Source organism: Ambystoma mexicanum, chromosome 1q (assembly GCF_040938575.1).
Source record: "Ambystoma mexicanum isolate Mex_15411 chromosome 1q, UKY_AmexF1_1, whole genome shotgun sequence".
Lineage (NCBI taxonomy): Eukaryota > Metazoa > Chordata > Amphibia > Caudata > Ambystomatidae > Ambystoma > Ambystoma mexicanum.
Window position 1 is genome coordinate 681,351,594 of NC_090922.1, and position 26,219 is coordinate 681,377,812.

The window sequence follows — 26,219 nt, forward strand, 5'->3', positions numbered from 1 at the left end:
TAGCTTCCCATCAATTAGCATATCCATCCATCATCACCTCAGTGGTCCACTCTCAATTTGAACTCAGCCTTGAACAAGTTCTTTGCTCTGGGGAATTCAGGGGAGTGAAGGCATGCTCTGCCCTCGTGTGTAAGTGTGACCATCATGTTCACCCAACTTCTCCTCCCCACGTGACTAGAGACCACAAAATTGAGCTTTCAGTGTATTAAAACACTATTCTTTAAAAGACCTCTGACGTATTCTTCTTTTTGTCCATGCCTTCTGAACAGAAGCTTTGTTTTTTCACACAATGTATATCCAATGTCAGCTCACCCCTGTCTGATATGGTCTTGGCTTCTTAGCTCATCCAACTTCACCTTTCTGAGCTTCATCCTTGTTAATTCACTAGTTTTCTAACTGTGCCACACTTGAAACTGGGAAAAGTGGCCTTCCTTCTTTTGCTCAGCACTGCTATCATATGTAGTGGAAACTTCCATCTTCTACTGACTCCAATATATATATATATATACATATAAAGGGACGTTAAAGGGACGTTATGGTTAAGTTGCGCTACTAAAAACCTATGAAATTCAGTGAAAAAACTTTGTTAAAGGGACGTTATGGTTCCAAGTAAAACCGAAAACCCTTGAAATTAGCCAGTTATGGTAAGCTAAGCAACCATAACTCACGCCACCACCGTGCACTGCTAAGACTAATACCCACAACATCAAAGATGACATCACAAATGTCATTGATGACATCACTGATGACATCACATGTCTGGCTCACTCTTTTTTCTTTCGCTGACATATCTAGGCCACATGGTTTTCTTTAGTAACAGTCAGAAATTAAAAATTTTATTTTATTTGTAGACGTATTCTTCAAGTAGGTTCTTACAGTAATTCCCTTAGAGTCCAGTCATATCATATGAAACATATACATACGGGAAGACACAAGATACAGGGAAAGTACAGTAATAAAAAAACAACAGAACTATCAGAAAGTGCTGACAACTCTACTGATTATTTTAATGCACAGAAAGGATTGCTGTCTTTCAGGCTTGTGTCTTCCCCTATGTATATGTTTCATATGATATGACTGGATCCTAAGGGAATTATTGTAAGAACATACTTGAAGGATAAGTCTACAAATATACTACCTTTTCCACTTGTAATTCCTGACTGTTACTGAAGAAAACCATGTGGCCTAGATATGTCAGTAAAGGAAAAAAGGGGGAACCAGACATGTGATGTCATCAGTGATGTCATCAGTGATATTTGTGATGTCATCTTTGATGTCCTGGGTGTTGGTCTTAGCGGTTCACGGTGGTGGCGCCAGTTATGGTTGCTTAGCTTACCATAACTGACGAATTTCAAGGGTTTTTCGGTTTTACTTCGAACCATAACGTTCTTTTAACAAAGTTTTTTTCACTGAATTTCATAGGTTTTTAGTAGCGCAACTTAACCATAACGTACCTTTAACAAAGTTTTTTTACTGAATTTCATAGGTTTTTAGTAGTGCAACTTAACAATAATAACTTTGACTTTATGTACATGTGATATGGAACATACTGAACCTCCTCTACTGAACTTGATGTCCGCAAACTCTTTTAATGTCCGCGGACATGTTCGGAGAACAGTACCACTACCTAAAAACTCTGGGGGGTATGTTTGATTGTTATATCATAACAGAGAAACATTTAACAAATTCAAAAAGCAACACACATACACATTATATGTAGAAATACATAAGAAATGTAACCCATATATGTAACACACTAACCATTCATTTAAATACAATATGTTCTAAAATGGAATATACCAGAAGATAAATTGGCTTCCAACATAATTACTTCACAGACACTACAGAACTAAGAACAAGACCAGACCTATACAGTACTTAGAACATATTTTACCTGAAATAGTAAGTGTACTTCATTTTACTCAAATATTTATAAACTTTCTGTATTAGATACAAAAATATAAAATATCTTTTCTTTTCTCACAGAAATGTCTAGTACTCTGGAATGGCTAGAGGAGCATGAAAGAGGAGTATAGGGGTGCACAGACAGGTTAAGTAAAAAGTCTGAAAGTAGTAGGATTTATAAATAAGAAATGTATCAACAAAGGGTAGTGTTCAGTATTACAATCAGTCTTATGGTGCAATCGGGCTGTCGTCACAAGGCCACTTGGGACAGAAGAAAGCAAAAGAATCCAAAGCTGTGTATTGCTACACAGCAAGCCCAGATGCACTCAAATAGGGAAAAAGATATCCCTCTATTTCTATTAAAATTCATTAAACATTTGGTGCCAAAAGAGGCGTAAATTTTACGATGTGTTAACAACGTGTGAACTTCTCTTATTTGCAACAGAAAGGGTCATTTAGAGCATTTGGCAGTATTATTCAGGATAAAATATACAGTCATAGAGGTCAAACCGATAGAACAATCAGAACGAAAACAATAGAGCTGACTTATGGATTTTAATCTTCTGAGTCCAACAAGTCGTACATTAGTAAGCAAACAGTAGTACAATCAGTGTTCCCTATTTGCACATGGAAAGGACACTTGTAGGTATTCAATATAACAAAGGTGAGAGCAACAAGCGTTTACAAAAAACCGCTTGTAAGGAGTAACACAATTGTAAAGCTGTATAATAGTTACAGTGCAAACAAACTCTAGATGTATGGATTTGATCATTCAACAGTTCATAAATGAAGTCTCATATTCAGGTGTGACCCGAATAAGACCGACGCGTTTCGGTTCATGGAACCATCTTCAGGGGATAGACTTCATTTTTATTTTCATAAACATTAGATTCTAACACAGTCTCTGTGGGGTAGGAAAGAAAAAAGATATTTCAATAAAAACTCTCTGATTTACATGAAGTCAATTAACATAGTGAGACGAGTCAGAGTCACTAACCTTGTGATATAAGTGACAGGAAACAGACAGGTAATCCAGACAAGAAACAACGGATAGCCAAAAACCACAGTATGTTGGGGTATCTATGGAGGTAAGGACAACAATTAAGCTATTAAGCCCAGAGGAGCATTTCCCACATGAGGAAATGTCACAAGATAGTGAAACTAATGGTAAACACTTTACAATATAAACCATTTAATTATTATTATTTTATATACATTTAACATACATATATTTTTTTTGTACAGAGCATACCAAAATAGAAAATACCTCTGAAGAAGCTATTATGGAAAACACGCTTGACAACATAAAAGAAAAAATTGATTTATTGTTGACCAATTTTAATAATTTGAAAACTTTTGTTGAAGATCATTTTAAAACAAAAACATCATACCATTGCCCCACATGTACTTGCCCCCCCTCACAATATCACAGTCAATTATCCCCAAACTCTCTCCATAACCCAAAACGTTTTGATGAGACTTCCATCCCTTCTTCACCTGATACCAATCATGTCGAAACCCCTAATTCTCCTGTTTTGTTTTCCGTTTCTGCCTCACCTTCTCTGTCATAAATTATTAATATATGTTAAATAAAGTTACATTTTTATATTGAGTTGTAATTAGTTTCCATTTAAAAAAAAAAAACAATGCAGGTGTCCGCGGACAACGCGGGTGTTCTGAAATGTTTGTAAATAAACGAAAATGGAGCTGCCCTGAAGAACACTATACCTGTCCGTACTGTTCGCTAGCAAGTTGAAACTGTTCTGAGAACACAATTGGTGTCCTGAAATGTTTGTAAATAAATGAAAATGGAGGTGTCCTGAAGAACAGTATACCTGTCCGTACTGTTCGCTAGCAAGTTGAAACTGTTCTGAGAACACAATTGTTGTCCTGAAATGTTCGTAAATAAATGAAAATGTAGGTGTCCTGAAGAACACTATACCTGTCTGTACTGTTCGCTAGCAAGTTGAAACTGTTCGGAGAAAAGAATTGGTGTCCTGAAATGTTCGTAATTAAATGAAAATGGAGGTGTCCTGACGAACACTATACCTGTCCCTACTGTTCGCTAACAAGTTGAAACTGTTCTAAGAACACATGTGGTGTTCTGAAATGTTCATAAATAAATGAAAATGGAGGTGTCCTGAAGAAACTATACCTGTCCGTACTGTTTGCTAGCAGGTTGAAACTGTTCTAAGAACACACGCGGTGTCCTGAAATGTTCGTAAAGAAACGAAAATGGAGGTGTCCTGAGGACGCTATGTCTATCCGTATTGTTCGCAAGCAAGTTGAAACTGTTCTAAGAACAAACGCCTGTCCGTAACTGTTCGTTTGACGTGTGTCGCACTTTTAATTACTTCAGGACCCGAACAGTGTCCGTAGAACATCAACGTGCATGAGCAAACCAATGTCTGTGCATTTGGTGTCCTGCGGACAGCCGCTTCCTTCACGAACATGTTCGCGAAGTGATCATGTGACCGCGCCAACGCTGACCGCGTGTTCTGAACGCGGACACTGTTCGTGTCCCCAAACAATTTAAAAGTACATTTTCAAATAATTCACAATATTTTTCCATAAAAACTCACCATGGCACATGTCCCACATAGTAATCCTGAGTTTCTCCATACATTTTGAAACATTTTGAACCTTTTTTTGTGTTCGATCTGTCCGCGGACAGCGCGCATGTCCGCGAACTGCGTACAAGCACCCCTATAAAAGACCACACCCTAGAGCTTATTCTCATTGTGTTTCTGCCTTTTGTACAGAGCACAGCGAATTTTGCTGCCAACTGCGAACTGCAGATTTCTATCTCATCTTTGATGGCATCCATGGCTGCACTACTGCCACCTGGTGCTGCACCTGCTTCAGCACCACCCCCACCTCCTCCACCATCACCACCTCCCCAAGGGCCTGAAGAGGGGAACAGGAGTGAGAATGCAGAGGAGGAAGAAGAGGATGAGGAGAATGAGGTAGAGGAAATCCCTACTACCCGCACCAGGCGTGAGTCTTGGGTGTGGGGGGTTGTTTACCATTCATGGGAATGGTCCTAAGGCTCGTGCGAACCGTGTCACCTGCAATGACTGCAAAATGATACTCAGTCGCTGGAGGCACGGTTCGTACAGCTTTGGGACCACTACCATGAAACGACACCTGATGTCATTTCATTCTGGGGCTATTCGCAAGGCTGTACCTTGCGAAGAATGTAGTAGTTTGATTTCCTCTACTTCATCCTCTGTTTCTGATCCTGTCACCACAAGGACCACTTCTGTGGGACAGCGTCTTCCTCAAGCTGCCTCACAGGCCATACAGAATTCTGATGACCCTTACTTTCGAGGGTTACAGTTGTATGTATGTACTGTGACACAGTACTCTGCAGGGGGAGTGACTTCACAGTGCTTTTGAGACTATCGTCTCAGAGCATGAGAAGACCTGCTCACTACCCAAATAAACCCACTCTACATCTTCCTCTCTCAGCTCGCCCTTTCTTAAAACTGTGGTTGGTGTCCCCCCTTTATCCACCTTTCCCCTCTTCTTCTAGTGTGTTGAGTATAAAAAACAAAAATAAATACAAAATAACAAAAATAAAAAGAAAATAAGGTTGTTTTCAGAGCCGCCTTTCACAGTTAAAAAATAGAAGTGAAAATAAATCAAGCAGGGCCCTTTGTACTTTTTAGAAGTCCGCGGACAGTCCGCGGACATCAAAAAAATTGGGTTGATACCCTATCATAACCATTGCAATTTTCTCTGGTAGGAAGTGGTGGCTATGAAAAGAGCCTTTAGAAGGTGTTTGTATGGCAAACATTATAAATACATAACACCTACTTCAAAAGGATGCTGTAAATCTAAAAAAGGTTGTAATGCATTTTGTATATTTGTCAAACAAATCTGATTGCCAGAATAAGTAAGATGGACTCCATCTCTGCGAAAAATGTATGTACTACGAAACATAATATTTTCATTATGGAAAGAGGACATGCCAAAATCTCTTGGAAAGGCACACACAGCCTTATTAACATTGCGCCTTGCTTTTTCCATTTGTGGAACAAATGAAGAAGAACAAAGCCACATTTGTCTCTGTGCAATCCCTGAAAATATTACTTGAAAATTAGGAAACATGTCCATGATCTTCCCAAGTCCTTCTTTCATAGAAAATTGCAAACACATTCCAAACACATGTCCTAAACTGTTCTCTCCACAATGAATTACAATTATGTCTGGATGTTGCTCTGTCTCCAAAGTAGCACAAAGAGGTAGCAACTCCAACCACTTCATTCCACCTACTCCATGCCAGTGTACTTCCACATGTGGAAATCCAAGATCTACAGCTACTCCACAGCTTTCTGCAAGCACCTTCAACCAATGTATCCATGAATCTTTCAAAATCCAAACAATCTGTTTTCTGAAACACACAGCCATAGCTGTCTGTTGTTCTCTCAGCAAAAAGAGTATCTGAGAAACTCTCTCCTGGCACAACACACCAACTAAACTTTCCTGACCAATCACTTTCAGTGCTCATTCTCATTTGCATGACTGGTATATCATTGGCAAGCACCGTCTACTAGAAATACTGTACAAGTCTCCAAGATTTCTACTTGCAGCTCCATGCATATCCAAATGCATGAACACAAACTACAGTTATGCATATTTTCTGTACAATACATGAACACATTTTCAAACTGACTTAATATGTTTGTTTTATTACTTTATTTATTCAATTACTTTAATTTAAGCATGACATTGAGGCACTATTACCTGGAAGAGCTTAGTTACAGAAATAGTGGTATTCAGTGATACATTATGAATTTCACAAACATAGTAAAGATATTTTCTTTGCTAAAGTTAATCATTACAATACAATTTGTTCATTAAGAACATATCATATGTATTGAACTTGTGCGACGTATCTTATGTAAATAAGATAGTTTTAATGGTTTTGAGGAAGGCACTGAGGATTTCAATTAAAAAAATCAATGTCTAAATTAAAAACAGTGCTATATACAAACAAAATTACTAATTTGTTTTTTTTACAATTGCAGTGAAGCCCATTCTCCTGAATAGAAGCAACCGAATTTGATGAACAAAGAAGAACTAAGAAGTAACCTGTTCATTTTAGAAAAAAGTAAGTAGAATATCACAATAATATTTGTATTATTACTGAAACACACTGTAATGTCAATTCATGCTATTTCTGTGCCTAAAAATAGAGATTGTATACCATTCTGTCCAAAAATCCCCATGTCTTAAACAGCGATTTACAGACAGAATGGCCCACAAATTCCTATTTTTGGACACACAAATTACCCAACTCAACCGCTACAATTTGGATATTATAGAAAAACAACTGTTTTAATTGTATACATTAGATTTACTATTTGTACTTCTCCACACCACTAGCTTACTTTTTTCTGTCATCTGAACCCCAGTTTAGTAGCATATAAATTCAAGAATACCCATCCCTACTAGTTGTAGTTCCCAATGCACAATCACACACCATTACATACATCTTTATCATCTTACTAAAACACCCATGCACACAGCACACATAAATTGCAGAACACCCCAACCCATACCTTCTTTATTTTTTTCAACAGACCCTAAAGAATGCCTACCAAAAGTCAAGTTCGTAGAAAGCAACGCAGAAGTAGAGCAAATGAAAATAAAAGTGTCCAACATAAGCATCCATATCTAGCGGAATTTGTAAAAAAAAAGTTGAAACAAAACAGCTAATACAGTCATTTAGTGAAACAAAAGGAGTTTCAAGTGGAAAAACGTTGCCACCTCTATCAAAATGTAAAACAAACCAGAAAACAATTAACAAAAAATCAGCTATCACTACAGATAAAACTGCTTCTATAAATCTTGATTATGTTTAAAGTAAGCATACCAAGAAAAGTATTTTAGCCAAAATGTTCTGTCCTTCAGAATCTTATAAAAACAGGAGAGAAACCAGGTTCAACCCTTAAAATCTATCGTAGGAAATTAATCTTAGAAGCATTGATAGATAGTGTAATTCTTCTGAAAAGAAAGTTATTTATTTTACTGTTAAACAAAATGAAACCACTAAGAAAACTATTAACTAAATTACAAAAAAGATTTCTCAATAAACAAAATGTCAACAGAAAGAACTTCTTAAGTATCTGCGGAGGTGAATGGAATCACACTACGAGCACAGAACCATATTTTAATGAAGAAGCGTACAAACAAAAGCAAACAAATACAATTGCCATACATAGCAGTGGTCGAGGTTATGAAAAAGTGAATAATACCATAATGGAACAAGAAGTACTCCTTACAAAAATATGCCCTGAAAACTTAGAATTACCCCTCCATTCAACTGAATCAGAACATCTAGTGTACAAATGGCCATGCACGTCAATGTGTAACATTCCCAAACAATTTTTCAAGTCTTTACGCCAATTCCTCAATCAATATGTAAAAAGCAAACACAAAATCAAAATTAAACTACTGCAAAATATGGATACCTGTCCAGTGCACAAGTACACAGGACTACAAGGACATTCATTGGCCTGCATTACAGGACCTACTTGTAAAACCACCTTCCATGAGATCAAAAGGATATCAACACATCATTCAACTATAAGAAATCTAGTTTATAATCTGTACTATGCTAAAAATCCTGCTTTAGCACTAGCAAATTTAAATAACTTTCTTCTACATTGTACAGCAAAAGACCTACTTGAAGCAATTGACTATATCCAGAAAAAATATTTTGGAAGTGAAAGCCACTTACAGAATGAAATAGCTTTAAACCAAATTAGCAACAATTCTACACATGGCAACCTTTTACTAAACACATACAAAAAAGAAATACTAAAATTTAAAAGTACATCAGCTGAAGTACCAAACCATGCGTGTGTATGTTGCCACAGAACATTTTATAAAAGTAACACAAAAACTGTAGACCTATCATACAAAATAGAAGACAATGAAGATTCTAAATGGTTTGAATTAGCTCTCTACCTTGTAGCAGAAAACAAATACGAAATAACTGACCCCTTAATACTTTGCAGTTACTGCACTACAAAAGTTGATAACAACCAAACTCCTTCACATGCTATCACAAATAATTTGGAATTATACCCAGTACCAAAACCTCTACAACAACTTAATTTATATGAAAGCATTATAATTCAAACAGTGCACCCATTTCAAGCAATAATACACCTTCAACCAAAAACAGCAAAATTACCTCCCTCTGAATTGGTAAAAGGCATTCGTGGAAAAGTAGTTTATTTACCATTAGATTTAAAAGAAAATGTGCATACTCTAGGAGTGCAACGTCTAATGCAGCAATCTTTAATTATCTTAGTAAATGGAGTACCTACAAAAGACAAAAAAATATGGCAATAGCTGGTAGCTTTACATAAAGTTAGACATGCCTTGCAATATCTTAAAGAGAATAATGAATATTACAAAGAAATTAATATTGAAGAAAACTTGAAGGATACAACTGAAATAATTCAAGAAACACAAGAAGCTGATCAATTTGAGCTCCTACATCCTGCTACAATATCAAATACTTTAGACCATTATGCAATTCATCCTTTGAACTCTAATGACACCATAGAAGATGCACTGGAAACGTACCAAATATGTCAACCAAAAGGATCACCAATCAGCATATGGGAAAAAAGTATAGAAGCACGTGCTTTTCCTCTACTCTTTCCTACTGGCAAAGGAGGAAGGTACGATGATAGACCTATTCAAATATCAGCTTCAGAATACCGCTCATTACGGATGTATTCTGAAGATCCCAGATTTAGACAAAATGTGGAATACATATTCCACCTACTCTTTGAAAGTGAACTAGTATGTTACGGAGTTGCACACATATTAAAATCAGGATCACAGTTTCAAAATATGACAGCTACACAATTATTACAAAAAATGCAACAAAAGGATGAGGTTTTACAATCAAATATTACAAATCTATTAGCAAATATGCGTGGTACTAAAGAGTACTGGTTTCGACGTCATGGAGATGTACGTTGTATGATCAGAAACCTTGGGCCACCGACTTGGTTTGTTACATTAAGTTGTGCAGAATATGCATGGGAAGATTTACATGATTTCCTACGCATATCAAACAAAAACAAAACAAACATAGATATACTAACACCTGGAGAACTTTGTTCTTTGGATCCTGTTAATGTTTCAAGATGTTTTCACCATCGCTTCATTGCTATGCTACATTTTATTTGCAATAAAACTGTTCCTCCCCTTGGAGAAGTGCAACACTTCTTTTGGAGAAAAGAATGCCAAGCCAGAGGAGCACCACATATCCACATGCTTTTATGGATTAAAGATGCTCCTAAATTTGGTCAAGACAGTGATGCCACTGTTTTACAGTTTATTGAAAAATATGTCACTTGTGAAATTCCATTGGAAGCAACAAATAGTGATCTTCATGCACACATTTTACAATTTCAAAGACACAAATGTGGAAAATATTGACGTCGCAAATACAAAAACAAAGGGAAATACTACACCAAATGCTGATTTGGTTTCTCTACACCAGTTACAAATACAGGTCAAGTGAAAAACCTAATGTCTTCAGTTAGACATAGTGTTAAAGGTAAGTCACCTAAAAATACATAATACATAAAAAGAAAAGAAGAAGAAAAATATATCAATGATTACATGGCAATCATTGGCCACTTATGGAATGCAAACAGATGTGCAGTACATTGCAGACAATTCTACTGCAGTTGCACAATATGTTACAGCATACTTAACCAAAGCAGAAAAGACAGAGCTCCAAGACCTCTGGAATGACCTGTCATCAGATAAAACAGTGTCTCAGAAATTATACAGCTTGGGCATAAAAATGCTCTCCCATAGAGAATGTGGATCATATGAAGCCGCTGATCGTTTTACTGGTACTGCATTGTATGGTAAATCTGAAAATATAGTATGGCTAAATCTTGGTCCAGCTAAATCTAGAAAAAGAGTTCTAAAATCCTACAAAGATATAGAAAGAATAGCTAAACATGATCCCAACAGCCAAGACATTTTAAAAAACAATGTATTGAACACATACTACCCAAACAGAAGTAATACTTTGGAAACCATGTGTCTAAACCACATAGCCCAAAACTACACATACAAAAATAATATAAAACCTGATGAAAAAAAAGGTAAATACAGAATGACAAACTGCGAGGGCAGCTTAGTTAAGCTCACTAAACCAAATTTAATTAATCATATCAAATTGTCATTAAAGACTCCTCAACATAAAGAAGTATATTATATGTCCCTGCTACAACTCTTTAAGCCATGGAGAAAAGAAGAAGAAATACTAGATAACTATGACTCATATGAAGATGCTTTCAAAGCAAATGAAAGCACTATAACTGATGTAAACTTTACACAGTACAAAACAATGTTGCACAATGAACAGCAACACGAAGAAGAACTCCAGGCCCAATTAGATAAAGAAACTCCTGACAGTAGTCAACCTTCTGTAACGGGAAGCCAAGAACCACTGGGAGAACCACTAATAATAAATGAGGCAGAATTAGCTATGATAGAAGTAGAAAACACCATGTGTCAGTATGAAAATAAAGAAGACTTAACTATACTACAATCAAAACTAAACAATGAGCAACATAGCATTTTTCAAGAAGTAACAAAACAAATTGCACATGGTGTACAACATGAAAATGAAGAATGTTCCTGCCATAATTATAAACCTATACTACTGTACGTCAGTGGTGAAGCTGGTTCTGGCAAAACATTCCTAATCAAAATCATCAGTAAGTTCCTTCAACAATTGACAAACAACACACTGTCAGCTGTTGTCACTGCCCCCACAGGTTTAGCTGCCTACAACATAGGTGGTGTCACGTTACACCAATTACTACTAGAACACCAGAACAAATTAGACTATTACAAACTTTCTGCAGAAGCTGCAATGGAACTACGCAGAGTATTGAAACAAATGAAAATGCTACTAATAGATGAAGTGAGCATGGTCTCCAACCTAATGTTGGCTTTGATTCACCTCAGATTACAAGAAGTACTCAAAACAAACTATGAAGAGCTTTTACAGGAAAACACATTATTGTTTTCAGAGATCTTCTTCAATTGACACCAGTAAAAAGTTACCCTATTTTTAAAACATTAGGACACAAACGCTGCCGTAAAACTGTTGGCAGCATTGGAAATGTCAACCTTTGGCAACATTTCCAATACAGAGAATTAACAGCAAACATGCAGCAATCTGCAGATCTCACTTATGCCAACATCTTAAAAAGTATCAAAGTTGGTATATTTTCTAAAGAAGCAGAAGCAATATTGAAAACCTGGCGCATTAATGCACTTTATGGCAATAATGCATGTGCTACAGATGTTATGGAACAATTAGCCCACAAAAATGTCAATTTTATGGCCTTAATGCCAACTCTTGCAAGCTGCTTCAAATTCAATGAAATAATGTTGAGTAAAGAAATGCAACCAATAATGGAAATTAGCGCCACAGACATACTAGATGGACATGGTATGACACTACCCATGTGTGACCAAGCCACAACAAGACTAAATAGTTTAGAAAAATCAATCTCAAACATAGCAGGCTTAGAAAAGATATTAAAATTATGCTTAAATTGCAGAGTAATGCTTAAACGTAACCTTGACGTGAACCAAGGACTAGTTAATGGAGCACTGGGTACAGTTGTTGGCTTTCAAACATACCCATGTGACAACAAAATTCAGTTTGTCAATATTCTCTTTGACAAACTTTTCAGAAGTAAAAAGGATAGGACGCTCAACAGCTCTGTTCCTTCTCTTCAAAGACATGTACGTACGCAGAGAACAATTTTCTCTAACTCTTGCAAACGCAGTCACAATTCATAAATCACAAGATCTTACCCTAGACAAAGCAATGATAGATATTGGTAACACAGTCTTTAAAGAAGGCATGACCTACGTAGCACTATCACGCTTACGTACACTTGACGGTCTATTTCTAATCAACTTTGATGCAAGTAAAGTAAACGCTGATATTCCTGCATTTTAGAATACAATAGACTTCGCTCACTATACACCCCCCATCTAAACACATATTCCTTTTCCACAAAAAGTAAAAGGTTATAAAAGAAAAATAAATCAAACAGAAATGCAACAGTATATCACTGCAAATCCTCCAGAGAGAGTAAAAGAAACTAATACTTCATCAAATACCACAAGCAAAAAAGAATCAATTAGGGAAAGTAAACCAGGTACTTCTTCAAAGAAGGAAGACAAACTCCAAAAAAAGCAGTCAACTCTCAAATATAGTTGGTGTAAGTTGCTACGCAAATGTAGCAATGAATATTCTATTTCAATTATCACCAAATTGTTGACAACATTTACTTACACAGTACAGACCCATTGTGTTTGCAAATGTTAGTGCTTCACAGAAATGCAGCAAACAATCCTGATAACACATATAGTGTTTATGGAATATAGTGCTTATGGAATAAGACAACAATTGGACTACTATGCTGGAATGGTGAAATTCACTATGAACTCACAGGAATGGTGAAATTCACTATAAACTCACAGGAAGATCCACAAGAATTTCTAATGTACTTACTACAAAACTGGAAAACAAAAACATATCTATAAATTAAATCTTACAGATTTCATAAATGTGGAAACATACATGCACTCTCTGCAACAATGTGACAGAGGAACAAATCCCCAATTAATGCTTTGTATATATATCAATACCTAATGTTGAATCCATTCCATTTCAGCAACTTGTACAAAATGCAAACCATGGTAGATTATGTTCTACCTGCAATTCAGATAATCGCTCCACGTTACTAATACAAACACATAGTAAATACGCAATACTAATGCTTCTGCGTTACAATGCAGATGGTACCAAAAACAACTGCAAGCTGACTGGATTCACACATGGTCAAATATCACTTGGTAAGAAAACCTTCACAACAATAGGTATAATCTACCACGCAGGAGCCACAACCAATTCAGGGCACTACAGTGCATATATAAAAAAGAAATGTGGATGTTTTCAATGTAATGATAGTACCATTACTCTAAAGCATAGATTACCAGCAAATCTTACAAACGCTTATTTAATGTTCTTAAAACCAAAATTTGATAACTAAACTGTACTTAAACCCTAAGTAAACTTGTAGTAAAAAAATGTAAACTGTTAGAATGTTAAAAAAAAACTATCTGACTGCCCAAAGATTCTACAACAACTAATCAGATAAATGAATAACAGCAAATTAGAGCAAAAAATAGACAGTTAGAATACGCCAATTGGTATCTAACTGTCCCAAAATTTAACAATATCCAAACAGATAAATCAATACCACTAAAATATATCAAAAATAGACAGTTAGAATACGCCAATTGGTATCTAACTGTCCCAAATTTAACAATATCCAAACAGATAAATCAATACCACTAAAATATATAAGAAAATAGGCAGTTAGAATACACCTACTGGTATCTAACTGCTCCAAAATTTATAATATCCAAACAAATAAATAATATGTTACTGCTCCAAAAAAATGCAACAAGCCAATGTATAAAGCATTACCCAGAAACAACAAGTGAACACTGAAAACAAACAAACAAATAAACTGTAGCATAACAGAAAAAGGTTTTTTTTAATACAGCATGGATTGTTTTTCTCCCACAGACCCAATGATTTTAGAAACGAACACAGAAACTGATCAAATTGCACAGTATTCTGGTTTTTAATCTACTAAATATGAAGGTCCAAAAATAAATATTGATTATACAATGTAATAAGTCATTACAAAATACTAATACTAACATGCTATTTTCTTTTATCACAGAAATTAACAAGAAATACATGTACTCCAGTTACTAAACCAAACAGTAAGTATATTATATACTCTATGCCCTGGCCACAACCATCGCAGCATATCACACCCACAGTATCTTATAACTTTGTTCCTTATAAATTTGTTTTTGACCCAAAGTTATAAGCAACTATAAGTGTGATATGCTGTGGTGGTTGTGGCTAGGGCATAGAGTGTTGGGTGCATGGCCAAATGCCAAATGGCCATGCACCCAACACTCTATGCCCTGGCCACAACCACCGCAGCATATCACACCCATAGAGTCAAACATTTCAACTATGGCCTATGGAAACTTTTAATGTCCGCGGACATTATGAGTGCTCTTAGAACACTTCCAACTTGCCAGCGAACAATACAGCATCTTCAGGACACCCCCTACGAACATTTCAGGACAACGCGAGAGTTCTTAGAACACTTCCAACTTGACAACATACAATACGGACAGCGTCCTCAGAACACCCCCATTTTGTTTATTTACGAACATTTCAGACACCGCAAGAGTTCTTAGAACATTTTTTAACTTGACAACGAACAATACGGACAGCGTCTTCAGGACACCCCCTACGAACATTTCAGGACACCACGAGTGTTCTCAGAACACATTCAATTTACCATCGAACAATACGGACAGAGTCCTCAGAACACCCCCATTTTGTTTATTTGTGAACATTTCAGGACACCACGAGTGTTCTTAGAACACAATCAACTTGACAAAGAACACTACGGACAGTGTTCTCAGAACACCCCCATTTTGTTTATTTGTGAACATTTCAGATCACCACGAGAGTTCTTAGAACACATTCAACTTGCCAGAGAACAATACGGACAGCGTCCTCAGGACTGACAGCGTCATCAGAACACCCCCTACCAACATTTCAGGACACCACAAGTGTTCTTAGAACACATTCAACTTGCCACTGAACAATACGGACAGCGTCTTCAGGACACCCCCTATGAACATTTCAGGACAACGCGAGAGTTCTTAGAACACTTTCAACTTCACAACTAACAATACGGACAGCGTCCTCAGGACACCCCCATTTTGTTTATTTGCAAACATTTCAGGACACCACGAGTGTTCTTAGAACACATTCAACTTGCCAGAGAAGAACACGGACAGCGTCCTCAGGACGAACAGCGTCATCAGAACACCCCCTACGAACATTTCAGGACACCACGAGTGTTCTCAGAACACATTCAACTTACCATCGAACAATACGGACAGAGTCCTCAGAACACCCCCATTTTGTTTATTTGCGAACATTTCAGGACACCACGAGTGTTCTTAGAACACTTCCAACTTGACAACAAACAATACGGACAGCGTCCTCAGAACACCCCCATTTTGTTTATTTACGAACATTTCAGACACCGCAAGAGTTCTTAGAACATTTTTTAACTTGACAACGAACAATACGGACAGCGTCTTCAGGACACCCCCTACGAACATTTCAGGACACCACGAGTGTTCTCAGAACACATTCAACTTACCATCGAACAATACGGACAGAGTCCTCAGAACACCCCCATTTTGTTTATTTGCGAACATTTCAGACACCGCAAGAGTTCTTAGAACATTTTTTAACTTGACAACGAACAATACGGACAGCGTCTTCAGGACACCCCCTACGAACATTTCAGGACACCACGAGTGTTCTCAGAACACATTCAACTTACCATCGAACAATACGGACAGAGTCCTCAGAACACCCCCATTTTGTTTATTTGCGAACATTTCAGGACACCACGAGTGTTCTTAGAACACAATCAACTTGACAAAGAACACTACGGACAGTGTTCTCAGAACACCCCCATTTTGTTTATTTACGAACATTTCAGGACACCGCAAGTGTTCTTAGAACACATTCAACTTGCTATCGAACAATACGGACAGCGTCTTCAGAACACCCCCTACGAACATTTCAGGACACCGCGAGTGTTCTTAGAACACATTCAACTTGCCACTGAACAATACGGACAGCGTCTTCAGGACACCCCCTATGAACATTTCAGGACAACGCGAGAGTTCTTAGAACACTTTCAACTTCACAACTAACAATACGGACAGCGTCCTCAGGACACCCCCATTTTGTTTATTTGCAAACATTTCAGGACACCACGAGTGTTCTTAGAACACATTCAACTTGCCAGAGAAGAACACGGACAGCGTCCTCAGGACGAACAGCGTCATCAGAACAACCCCTACGAACATTTCAGGACACCACGAGTGTTCTTAGAACACATTCAACTTGCTATCGAACAATACGGTCAGCGTCTTCAGAACACCCACTACGAACATTTCAGGACACCGCAAGTGTTCTTAGAACACATTCAACTTACCATCGAACAATATGGACCGCGTCTTCAGGACACCCCCTACGAACATTTCAGGACAACGCGAGAGTTCTTCGAACACTTTCAACTTCACAACAAATAATACGGACAGCATCCTCAGGACACCCCCATTTTGTTTATTTGCGAACATTTCAGGACACCGCGAGTGTTCTTAGAACACATTCAACTTGCCAGAGAACAATACGGACAGCGTCCTCAGGACACCCCCTACGAACATTTCAGGACCCCGTGAGTGTTCTTAGAACACATTCAACTTACCATCGAACAATACGGACAGCGTCTTCAGGACACCCCCTACAAATATTTCAGGACAACGCAAGAGTTCTTCGAACACTTTCAACTTCACAACAAATAATACGGACAGCATCCTCAGGACACCCCCATTTTGTTTATTTGCGAACATTTCAGGACACCGCGAGTGTTCTTAGAACACATTCAACTTGCCAGACAACAATACGGACAGTATCCCCAGGACACCCCCATTTTGTTTATTTACGAACATTTCCGGACACTGCGAGTGTTCTTAGAACAGTTTCAGCTTGCGTCCGAACAAAACGGACACATATTGAGTACTCAGAACACCCGAGTGTTCTTAGAACACATTCAACTTGCCAGAGAACAATACGGACAGCATCCCCAGGACACCCCCATTTTGTTTATTTACGAACATTTCCGGACACTGCAAGTGTTCTTAGAACAGTTTCAGCTTGCGTCCGAACAAAACTGACACATATTAGGTACTCAGAACAACCCCCATTCAGTTTATTTAGAACATTTCAGAACACCCGTGATGTCTGCAGACAAATCGAACACAACAAGAACATCTACCACATGAAAAAACACAACTTTCAACCTATCTCATACTTTCCCACCCTCCCCAAACACTACTACACACCAACACACTCTACTAAATACAAATTTTGAACCAAGTTTCACCGCGCTGTCCGCTGACGTCCGTGAATCCAAGATGACGGGCACCACCGAAAATCTGACGTGCTTCACGATCCACACCGTCTAATCAACGAACACGTCGCATGTCCGTGAACATGACGTAAGCCGATCGGCCAATCAGGACACTGTCCGCAGAGCGAACAGGGAAGTGTCTCTGCAGACCGAACACAGATATCACTAATTTTTTATGACCCACTTTTTGGTCGTTTTTAAAAAAACTACTGGACAGATTTTCACCAAATCTCCAAAAGCACGCTTTCAGGACCAAGCTGCTGCTCCTGGTCTGAATTTGGTGAAAATCCGTCCAGCGGTTTGGGCTGTAGGCGCGAGCAAAGTTTTTTTCCCATTCAGTCTATGGGAAAAAAGAAATTTTGGGACCCCCCTATAACTTTTTCCCCCTGGACGAATCCTCACCAAACTTTGCAAATGAATTCAGAGTGATCCATATACTTTTTTTGCAAAGTTTGTTGAGGATTCGCCCAGGGGGAGCGAAGTTATAAGCTACCCAAAATATATATATATATATATATGTATGTTCATGTTGGCGCATGCCGCAATCTATTCACTATTTATCTAGCCTTTAAGAATACTGCATCTGCTTGCCTTTCTTTGCATGTATATACGTGTAAAATAGCTTGATATCTTCATTATGTCTGCAGCATAAGATCCTTCATCTTGATTCCAAGATGTCATTTATCTCGATACTTTTTTGATGCCATATAGTATTGTCTATATTCTCTTCGTCCTTGCCTCTCTTCCCTTATACGTCAACCTTGCTCTGAATGAAGTGGTGTTGATGACGTCACCACTCATCTTCGTCATTCAACCATCCTGTTTCTTCCAGAATTTCATTCAGATGACCATAGTATTGTCTCGTATACAGTTATGACTTCCTCAATGGGAACCTTGCCTCCCAGATTCTCTTAGGTATCGGTATTTTCACTGGTACTGCACGTGTTTCACACTTTGGCATCCAACATACAGGTGCTGTGGGCGAGATGGTTGAGGGGGGGTACTTAGCTCGATCTCTACACTCCTCCTCTAGGCGATTCATCGATCACTCTCCCCCCAGTCTTCATCTCTAGACATCCTTTTCTGAAGACCTGTTTTTTTGGGACCTATATCTTTATTACTCCTTTCAGACAACCAGCTGATTTCACATGCTCATCTTTATTCCAATTCATGAGCATGCACTGTCCACTTGGACTGCAATAGATCCATCTTCCCACATACTTCTTATGGTTCATTGGATACAGAAACTTCGTTCCCTCAGGTGCATGGATACTGGCCAAAGCGCCATTCTCATCATCATGAGAAGGTATGAATGCGCATAATGATTCTTTGATTTTTGCACAAACACTTCCATATATAGCTTTGATCATGTCCAGGATATATCTGTTCCGAAGAGCCATCAATCTGATGGCTCTCAGCTCCTTCTTGATAGCATTGAATCCCTTTATGGTAGTGTTGATCACCTGCATCAATTCCCATCTGTTTATCTGTAACATTTAGTATTTGCTCCAACCTGGATACTAAGCATGAAAATTATTGTGAACACTGATGACGCCTGGCTGAACATTCTGTGTTCATGCAGGATAGAGTCAAAAGCTTCTCTTGTCTTGGCAGAGAAATAATTCTCCCTCTTCAATCAATAAACCAGTTCCGAATATCTCTTCTTCCTCAGATGAGCATCTGCTTTTGGGAAACTGTCAATCTTCAGGTCACTTTTAGGAATCACCAACGCTGGAACATGAGCATTCACCAGTGTGCATATTCCTCCCCAATCCTGGGGCAATCTCATATATGCTCTGGATCCACAAGCACAGTAATGATTCATACTTACTGATTTCCCAAGTGTCATTCCTGGTACATCAAAGATTTGACCACAGTTCTCATTCTCTCCGACTTTTTTGTGCCATTATTTCTGAAGCATAACTTTGAACGTTCCAAAGGCACTATCTGCAGGGGTCCTCCTCTGTCATCAACCCAGGTCAGTTGTTTAGCAAGTCTTGGCCACAATGGTTTGCATCCAGTCTGCACTATGTCAATGGTTGGTTGGTAACAACCAATCACCACCCAGGCTCTGCAGATAACCACTCCTTCTTCCCATCCATCTGGTGATAGCACTGATCCCCAAATCTAAATCCGGCCCCTGTTCTTCCATCTATGAATTTATTCTGCAGATTGTCCTGAAACCTCAAGTTTCTTGTTCACTTCTCGTCTGATTTCTGCTCCTTTCACTCCAGATTTTCCATATCTGATCTCAAGGTTCTTCGTTTGTGCCTTATTTCTTGTCTTTGTGTCTTGTGTATAGTAATCTTCACCTGGATCTGTCATTTCAGTTGTCCATTTGAGATACGCACCTTGACCCATGAACTGGCCTCTTGTTCTGCAAAGTGCTATGTGCGAAAGACAGTGTGCTGTCTGGACGTCTATCTCAAGAGCTATGAAGATTTTAGACTTTCCCATGCTATAAGGCAGGATTGCGCATACAAAGCATTCTTCTTTTTAAGTTCTTATTCACACTTCTTTCATATGCTGGTACCATAGATTATTCGCCAAATGTGCTGTACTGTCCAGGTAATCGTTTAGCGCATGATCATTCTCCCTAGTATTTCTCATGGGCCTCATTTTTCTCTTATGAGCCCCTGTAATTATGTCATGAAGTGTTGGTATGTGTTCTTCTTACTGGACCAACCATAGAAACATTCATCAGTGGACTAGGTGTATTCACGTGTGCTAACTGTGTAGGAGAAAGTTCTAGAAGCCTTTGTCTATTTCAATGCCATTTCCTAGCAGCAGTATTTCAAGGCCATAGAGAGTCTCATATAACCTCCAAACGTGACCTCTCTTCAACAGGCAACTCAGGTTTATCTAGTACAGGGATAATAAACTTAGGTTTCAGCTGCCTAGTAGTTGCCACCTTTGTACCCTTCTCGTGCACAGGAGGATACACAGGAATATTTGCTTCATGTGTCTCCACAAAAATTGCAGTATGTATTGTGAGTGAAAGCAATACCACTATGAATATAATGCAGGCATAGATAACACACATGTACGAAAACTTGCACCACGACCTTCATGCACAACGTGGATGTCTCTCGTGATCTCCCATGATGAAGTTGCTACTGGTGCTGCCCATAATTTATGTAAGGAAGGTCAAAAGTAACTTTAATGGGGCAGCAACATACATTACTCTGGTAATATCTTAATTTTCTCATTAAATTCTTCAAGCAGCTGGCTGATCTCAGTACGATTAACAGGGTTCCTGATGTATAGAAAAGAATTGTCCTTTCTCCAGACTGAATGTGGATGTCTCTCCAACAAGAAATAGAACACTACAGCAAGTAGGCTCTGGATCTCGTCCTCTAAAAGTCTCATTCAGGATATCCTCAGTCTACTTTCGCTGACTAGAGTAGTTCAATGACATACACCAATTCCCAATCAATACCACAAATCTGCCTTAGACCAGATTACATAAAGATTTTTCTTTCAGCGTGAAACAAAAGGGTCCTCATTTGGCAAACTGTTTTTCTTTTCTTCTTCACTAAATTTCATTCAGTCCTCAAGGTTCTCTCCAAGTACTCATTCACTTGGTATATAATGTCTCTCAATATTCGGTTGTGTTCTGCATTATTTCTCGGGTCTCTCAGGAAAGTTCTGACATCCGTTTGTCTCCCTACAAGATGTGGACATTCTTCAATCAAATAGTTAAGTGCTAGGCTGACCAGTCTATGGGCCTCATTACACGGTAGGCGGTAAGGGTTTACCGGTACCGGTATTTTACCGGTACCGGTAAAACCTTACCGCCTTACTACAAGGTCCCTTTGCGGGTTGGGGAATTTAACGCCTGCTTTTTGCAGGCGTTAAAAACCAATCCGCAAAGGGACCAGTGGAGCTAATTACGGTACCACAATTTGTGGTACCGTAATTAGCACCTTCCCCATTCCCATAGAGCCCTATGGGGCAAAAATGGGAATGTGGAAGGGCAATGGTGGAAGGGGGAATAACCGCCCCGCCAACCTTGGAATGGGGCGGTAATTCCCCTTTCCACCAAGGCGGTGCCGGTATTTTACCGGCATGAACCATGGCGCTAATAGCGCCATGGTTCTCCGCCTACCGTGTAATGAGGCCCTATGTGCATTATCTGGTGACAGGAGCATCTGTATGTCCCCCAATGTATTCAGGAAGCTGAAGGATTTGTTCAGTGATAACTATAAGCAATCTTCTCACAACTGTGCCATTCTTAGGATCTTTCAGGAAAATAGGAATGCTAATAGTTCACCCCACCAACATAGGGTATGCGTGCAATACAAACTTCAGAAAAGCAAGAATGATCTGTGAAACATTGTCAGTGGGCATGGCCATAGGCACAGCCAAAAATAAAGTCAGTAAGAAAGGAATCAGGATACTGCTCTCTTTTCCAATTATCAAACAAGAATTCCAAATCTGGCATACTCTTCTGTTTACTGAAGTCTTAAATGTGCCTCAGTCCAATATCAACAAGCTCTTGTGGCCCAGGAACCAATATCTTCCCTTAACTCTCTTATTTAGCAACTAAAAGAGTGCCCCGAAATAAGCCACAGTTCAATGAACTCTTTTCCTTTACTTAACTGCTTCTGCGACCTTCTTCCTCACCATGGATTTATCTTGCATGTGCTGTGGTTCTTCCCTGATGACAGCTTCCGATGCTTGCTTCAGATGCTTGCTTCTGATGGGTGTGAGTGTGCTGTGGGTTCTTCAGCCTGGATCTTTACATTGCATCAAGGAATGTCCAAGCACATCTGCCTTACACCGTGACTGCAGACAGTATACTTGTGTTCACTATAAAGGGGCTACTTTAGCAATCATGCCACCTTTTCAACAAAGTTTGTGTGTCTATGATCGGATTTCCAGGAAGAAGTTTGAAAACACAAAACTCTGCATCTCTGGTTGTTGCAACATCTCCTTCTGTGTTCGGCGGTCCCCACGTCCTTGTTGCCTGAGTAGAGCTGAAATGACAGAGATACTTGAATCAATACACTTAAAAAGACACACGTAGCACATAGCTCCTTTCCTCACAATTCTATTGTTTGCTGAGCATCACTCCTGGCCCTATATAGTGGTGTGAGAAATATCCTCTTTTGCCTCCTTGTCACTGTTGTGTGAAACAAGATAGTTTTTCTAAATCTGTCCAATTTCTTAAAGAATATAATGTTGGTGATAGGCAATCCAACCATCCTTTCTTCAGGGTCCTTTCAATTTCTCTATTCTCTTCCTTAAGCAAGTTATTAAGTCTTCTTACAGACCTTATTCGCCTGCGGGTGACCTTATCCATGAAAACTTGTACCTTTTCTAAGAAACAATCTTATATATCCACAGACTTTTTCTTCAACACAAAATAAGGTTAAAATATGACTCTTATTAACTCCCACTTTCTGTGTTATGATTCTTAGCTATGTGGCCTTAATTCACCTCAAGAAGTACATAACCTTATTGATCATATATCCAAGTCTCTATGCAAATGCTAAAGGAATTATTCAATTTCGGTCTAACTCTTCTTTGTGCATAATGTGTGCCCACTAATAATCCTTTTACTCATGAAACATTTTACTGTACAAAATGCAACGTATTCTACTATATGTAAAGATCAAACCAATCATTTGCACTCGTTGCAGTGAGGATTTTTCCTAATGACGTGCACAGGGTAGTGTAGCTATTACAACGCTACCCTTAATAAAGCTACAGGCATCTCTGGTTTACCAGTACTGTTTTGTCGCCACAATGCTTTAGAGGGGTTTAAAGAACACCCTCTCTGTGTCCACAAGTCTTTCTTATCTTGAGGCGCTTTTCCTTAAGTGCTTATTCGTTGAAATTTAAACATTTATCACAATAATTCAACATATTCAACATCATCATACTTCCATATACTTCTAAACATCTCAACTAACATACCTACTTAAATACAAAGAACACATTCTCTTTCTTCTATGCTTTCTAATTTTTATATAAACTAAAATCTACCTGTTTAATGCGAACTGCGCATGTTACAACTGCAATGGCTATGGGGAGTTGTAGTGCTCTAAGGAGTCTGTTCAATTAGAATATGTGCCGCACTGGAAGGCCTTCCCTTTTTCTAATTCTCTAACCCTACATGCTCCATTGACGTCACAAAGGCAGAGTCACTGTACACCGTTACATCCTGGTCTACATACTTCTCGAGCACGAAGATCAGCACCACTAATTCTGCAGCCTGTGCTGAAAAAATGAGACAGTAGTCATACACTGGACACTACTTAAAACTCTCCGGTGGCCGTGTGCTTAACCCTAATGGATCCCATATATCTTTGCCCATATTTCATCAATCCTAAATCAGTCGTTAAATAAAATGATGTTCCTCGGCTATCAATGCATTTCCCTTCATCCTTGGGATAAAGTTTCTAACTCAATCATATGAGTGTTCACCCTCTGCCGGTGATTTCAATACAAACATGGCAGGGTTCATTACTCTACACTCAATCTTTTTAATCACTACACTCAATATAACCACAAAATAAGCAAAGCCTTCTAAAATGTCAACACCCCTTTAGGCGCTTCCTTAATAGCTAATAATACATATTCAGTAACTAACGTCATCAAATATCTTATTACAACACTGACACCCTTCCTATTGTCAAAGGCGATAATTGTCAAAAATTATACATACCAAACATATCCCCATACTTCTGGATGCAAAATCCTTTCAACAACATACAAAAAACAATATAAATCCTTTGTAATAAACCTTTTTAATTCTCCCCACACTCCTCATGTGGCTATCCTTATTAAACATACCATAATACATAATACATTAATTCTTATTTAAACAATACATTCTTAATAAAAAAAAAACATTCTGCGCCTTCGTCTCATAACAAAAAATAAAAATTATTTTAAAATTATTACTTAATTTTGTCATTTAAGTTTACCCCAATATGTGAACTTTTGTCTGCCTTAAATAACATAATAAAATAACCCAAACATGTCTTTCTCCTATGCATAGGCATGTTAAATCTATGTTTAGCTCTCTCGTGTCATCATAAGTGACTTACTGTGTCTGAAAATGGTACTGCAGTCTCTGTGCTGGTCTACTGCACCTTCTGATTCTGGACAAACTCAGCATCATTTAACTGCTAATATGCAGGCTAGTTTTTCAATACCTCTTCTCAAAAGCTGGTTATCCTGTATGAATCCTTAACCTTTTCATTTAACAAGGAAGTGTTCTATCATACCCCATATATATCCTACATGTGGAAGTATTTTCATTTACCTTATCTTCATATCTCAGGTACTCCATGAGTTTCTCTAATCATTCTGAAAGTTCCTACCTCGAGGGTCTCCTTTCTTAATACAAGAACTGAAAAAATCCCAAAAGCTCACATTTGGCATCTATCGTTTGCCTGCTTGTGGCAGTGACAATGGTCCCACATTGCCTTTTAATTGGCAGTGGCCTTATCCTGCTCACACATAATGGCGAGTCCCCCCTCTGACCATGTTACTGCTATTTTAAGGTCGATTTAGCTGCGTCCCTAAGTTTTTTGATGCCCGAAATATTGGAAGGTCTAAATCTGAGCATCTTACTTTTTTATTCCTTGAAAGCATTCTACAAGACTACATATATTACCTATCTCCTCATAAATATGCTCTCTCTTCCCTTTTTCCATATTTTATTCTCATCCTGTGTAACCCTACTTTTTATCATCTCTTAATCAGAGTCAGTCTATTTAAAAAGGACAGCTCCTTAGGTTTTACATTGCACAAAGCTTTCCTCATATCATATAACTGCGTACTATTCAATCAATCATCTTTACCCTTCTCCTATTGGACTTCCTTAACTCTCGTGTACTGATAGCCTTTGTCGATCTCGTCCCCAATGCTTTTTGAGTCTGCTTCATCCTTCAAATGTGTTCAATTCAGATCTACTTAACAACTCATTTGTCGGGAAGAGCTCTTCTAGACCTTCCCTTGTCACTGCTGGATTTAGGATTCATTCATTCATTTTCCATACAATCAATGCCATGTGCTCTCATGTTCTCAATGTTCTTACCATTGAGTCTGTGCAAACTCTGACCACCCATTCATGCGTTCTGTATATGCGCTAGCCCATCAGTTTTGTCTTTTTCCTTT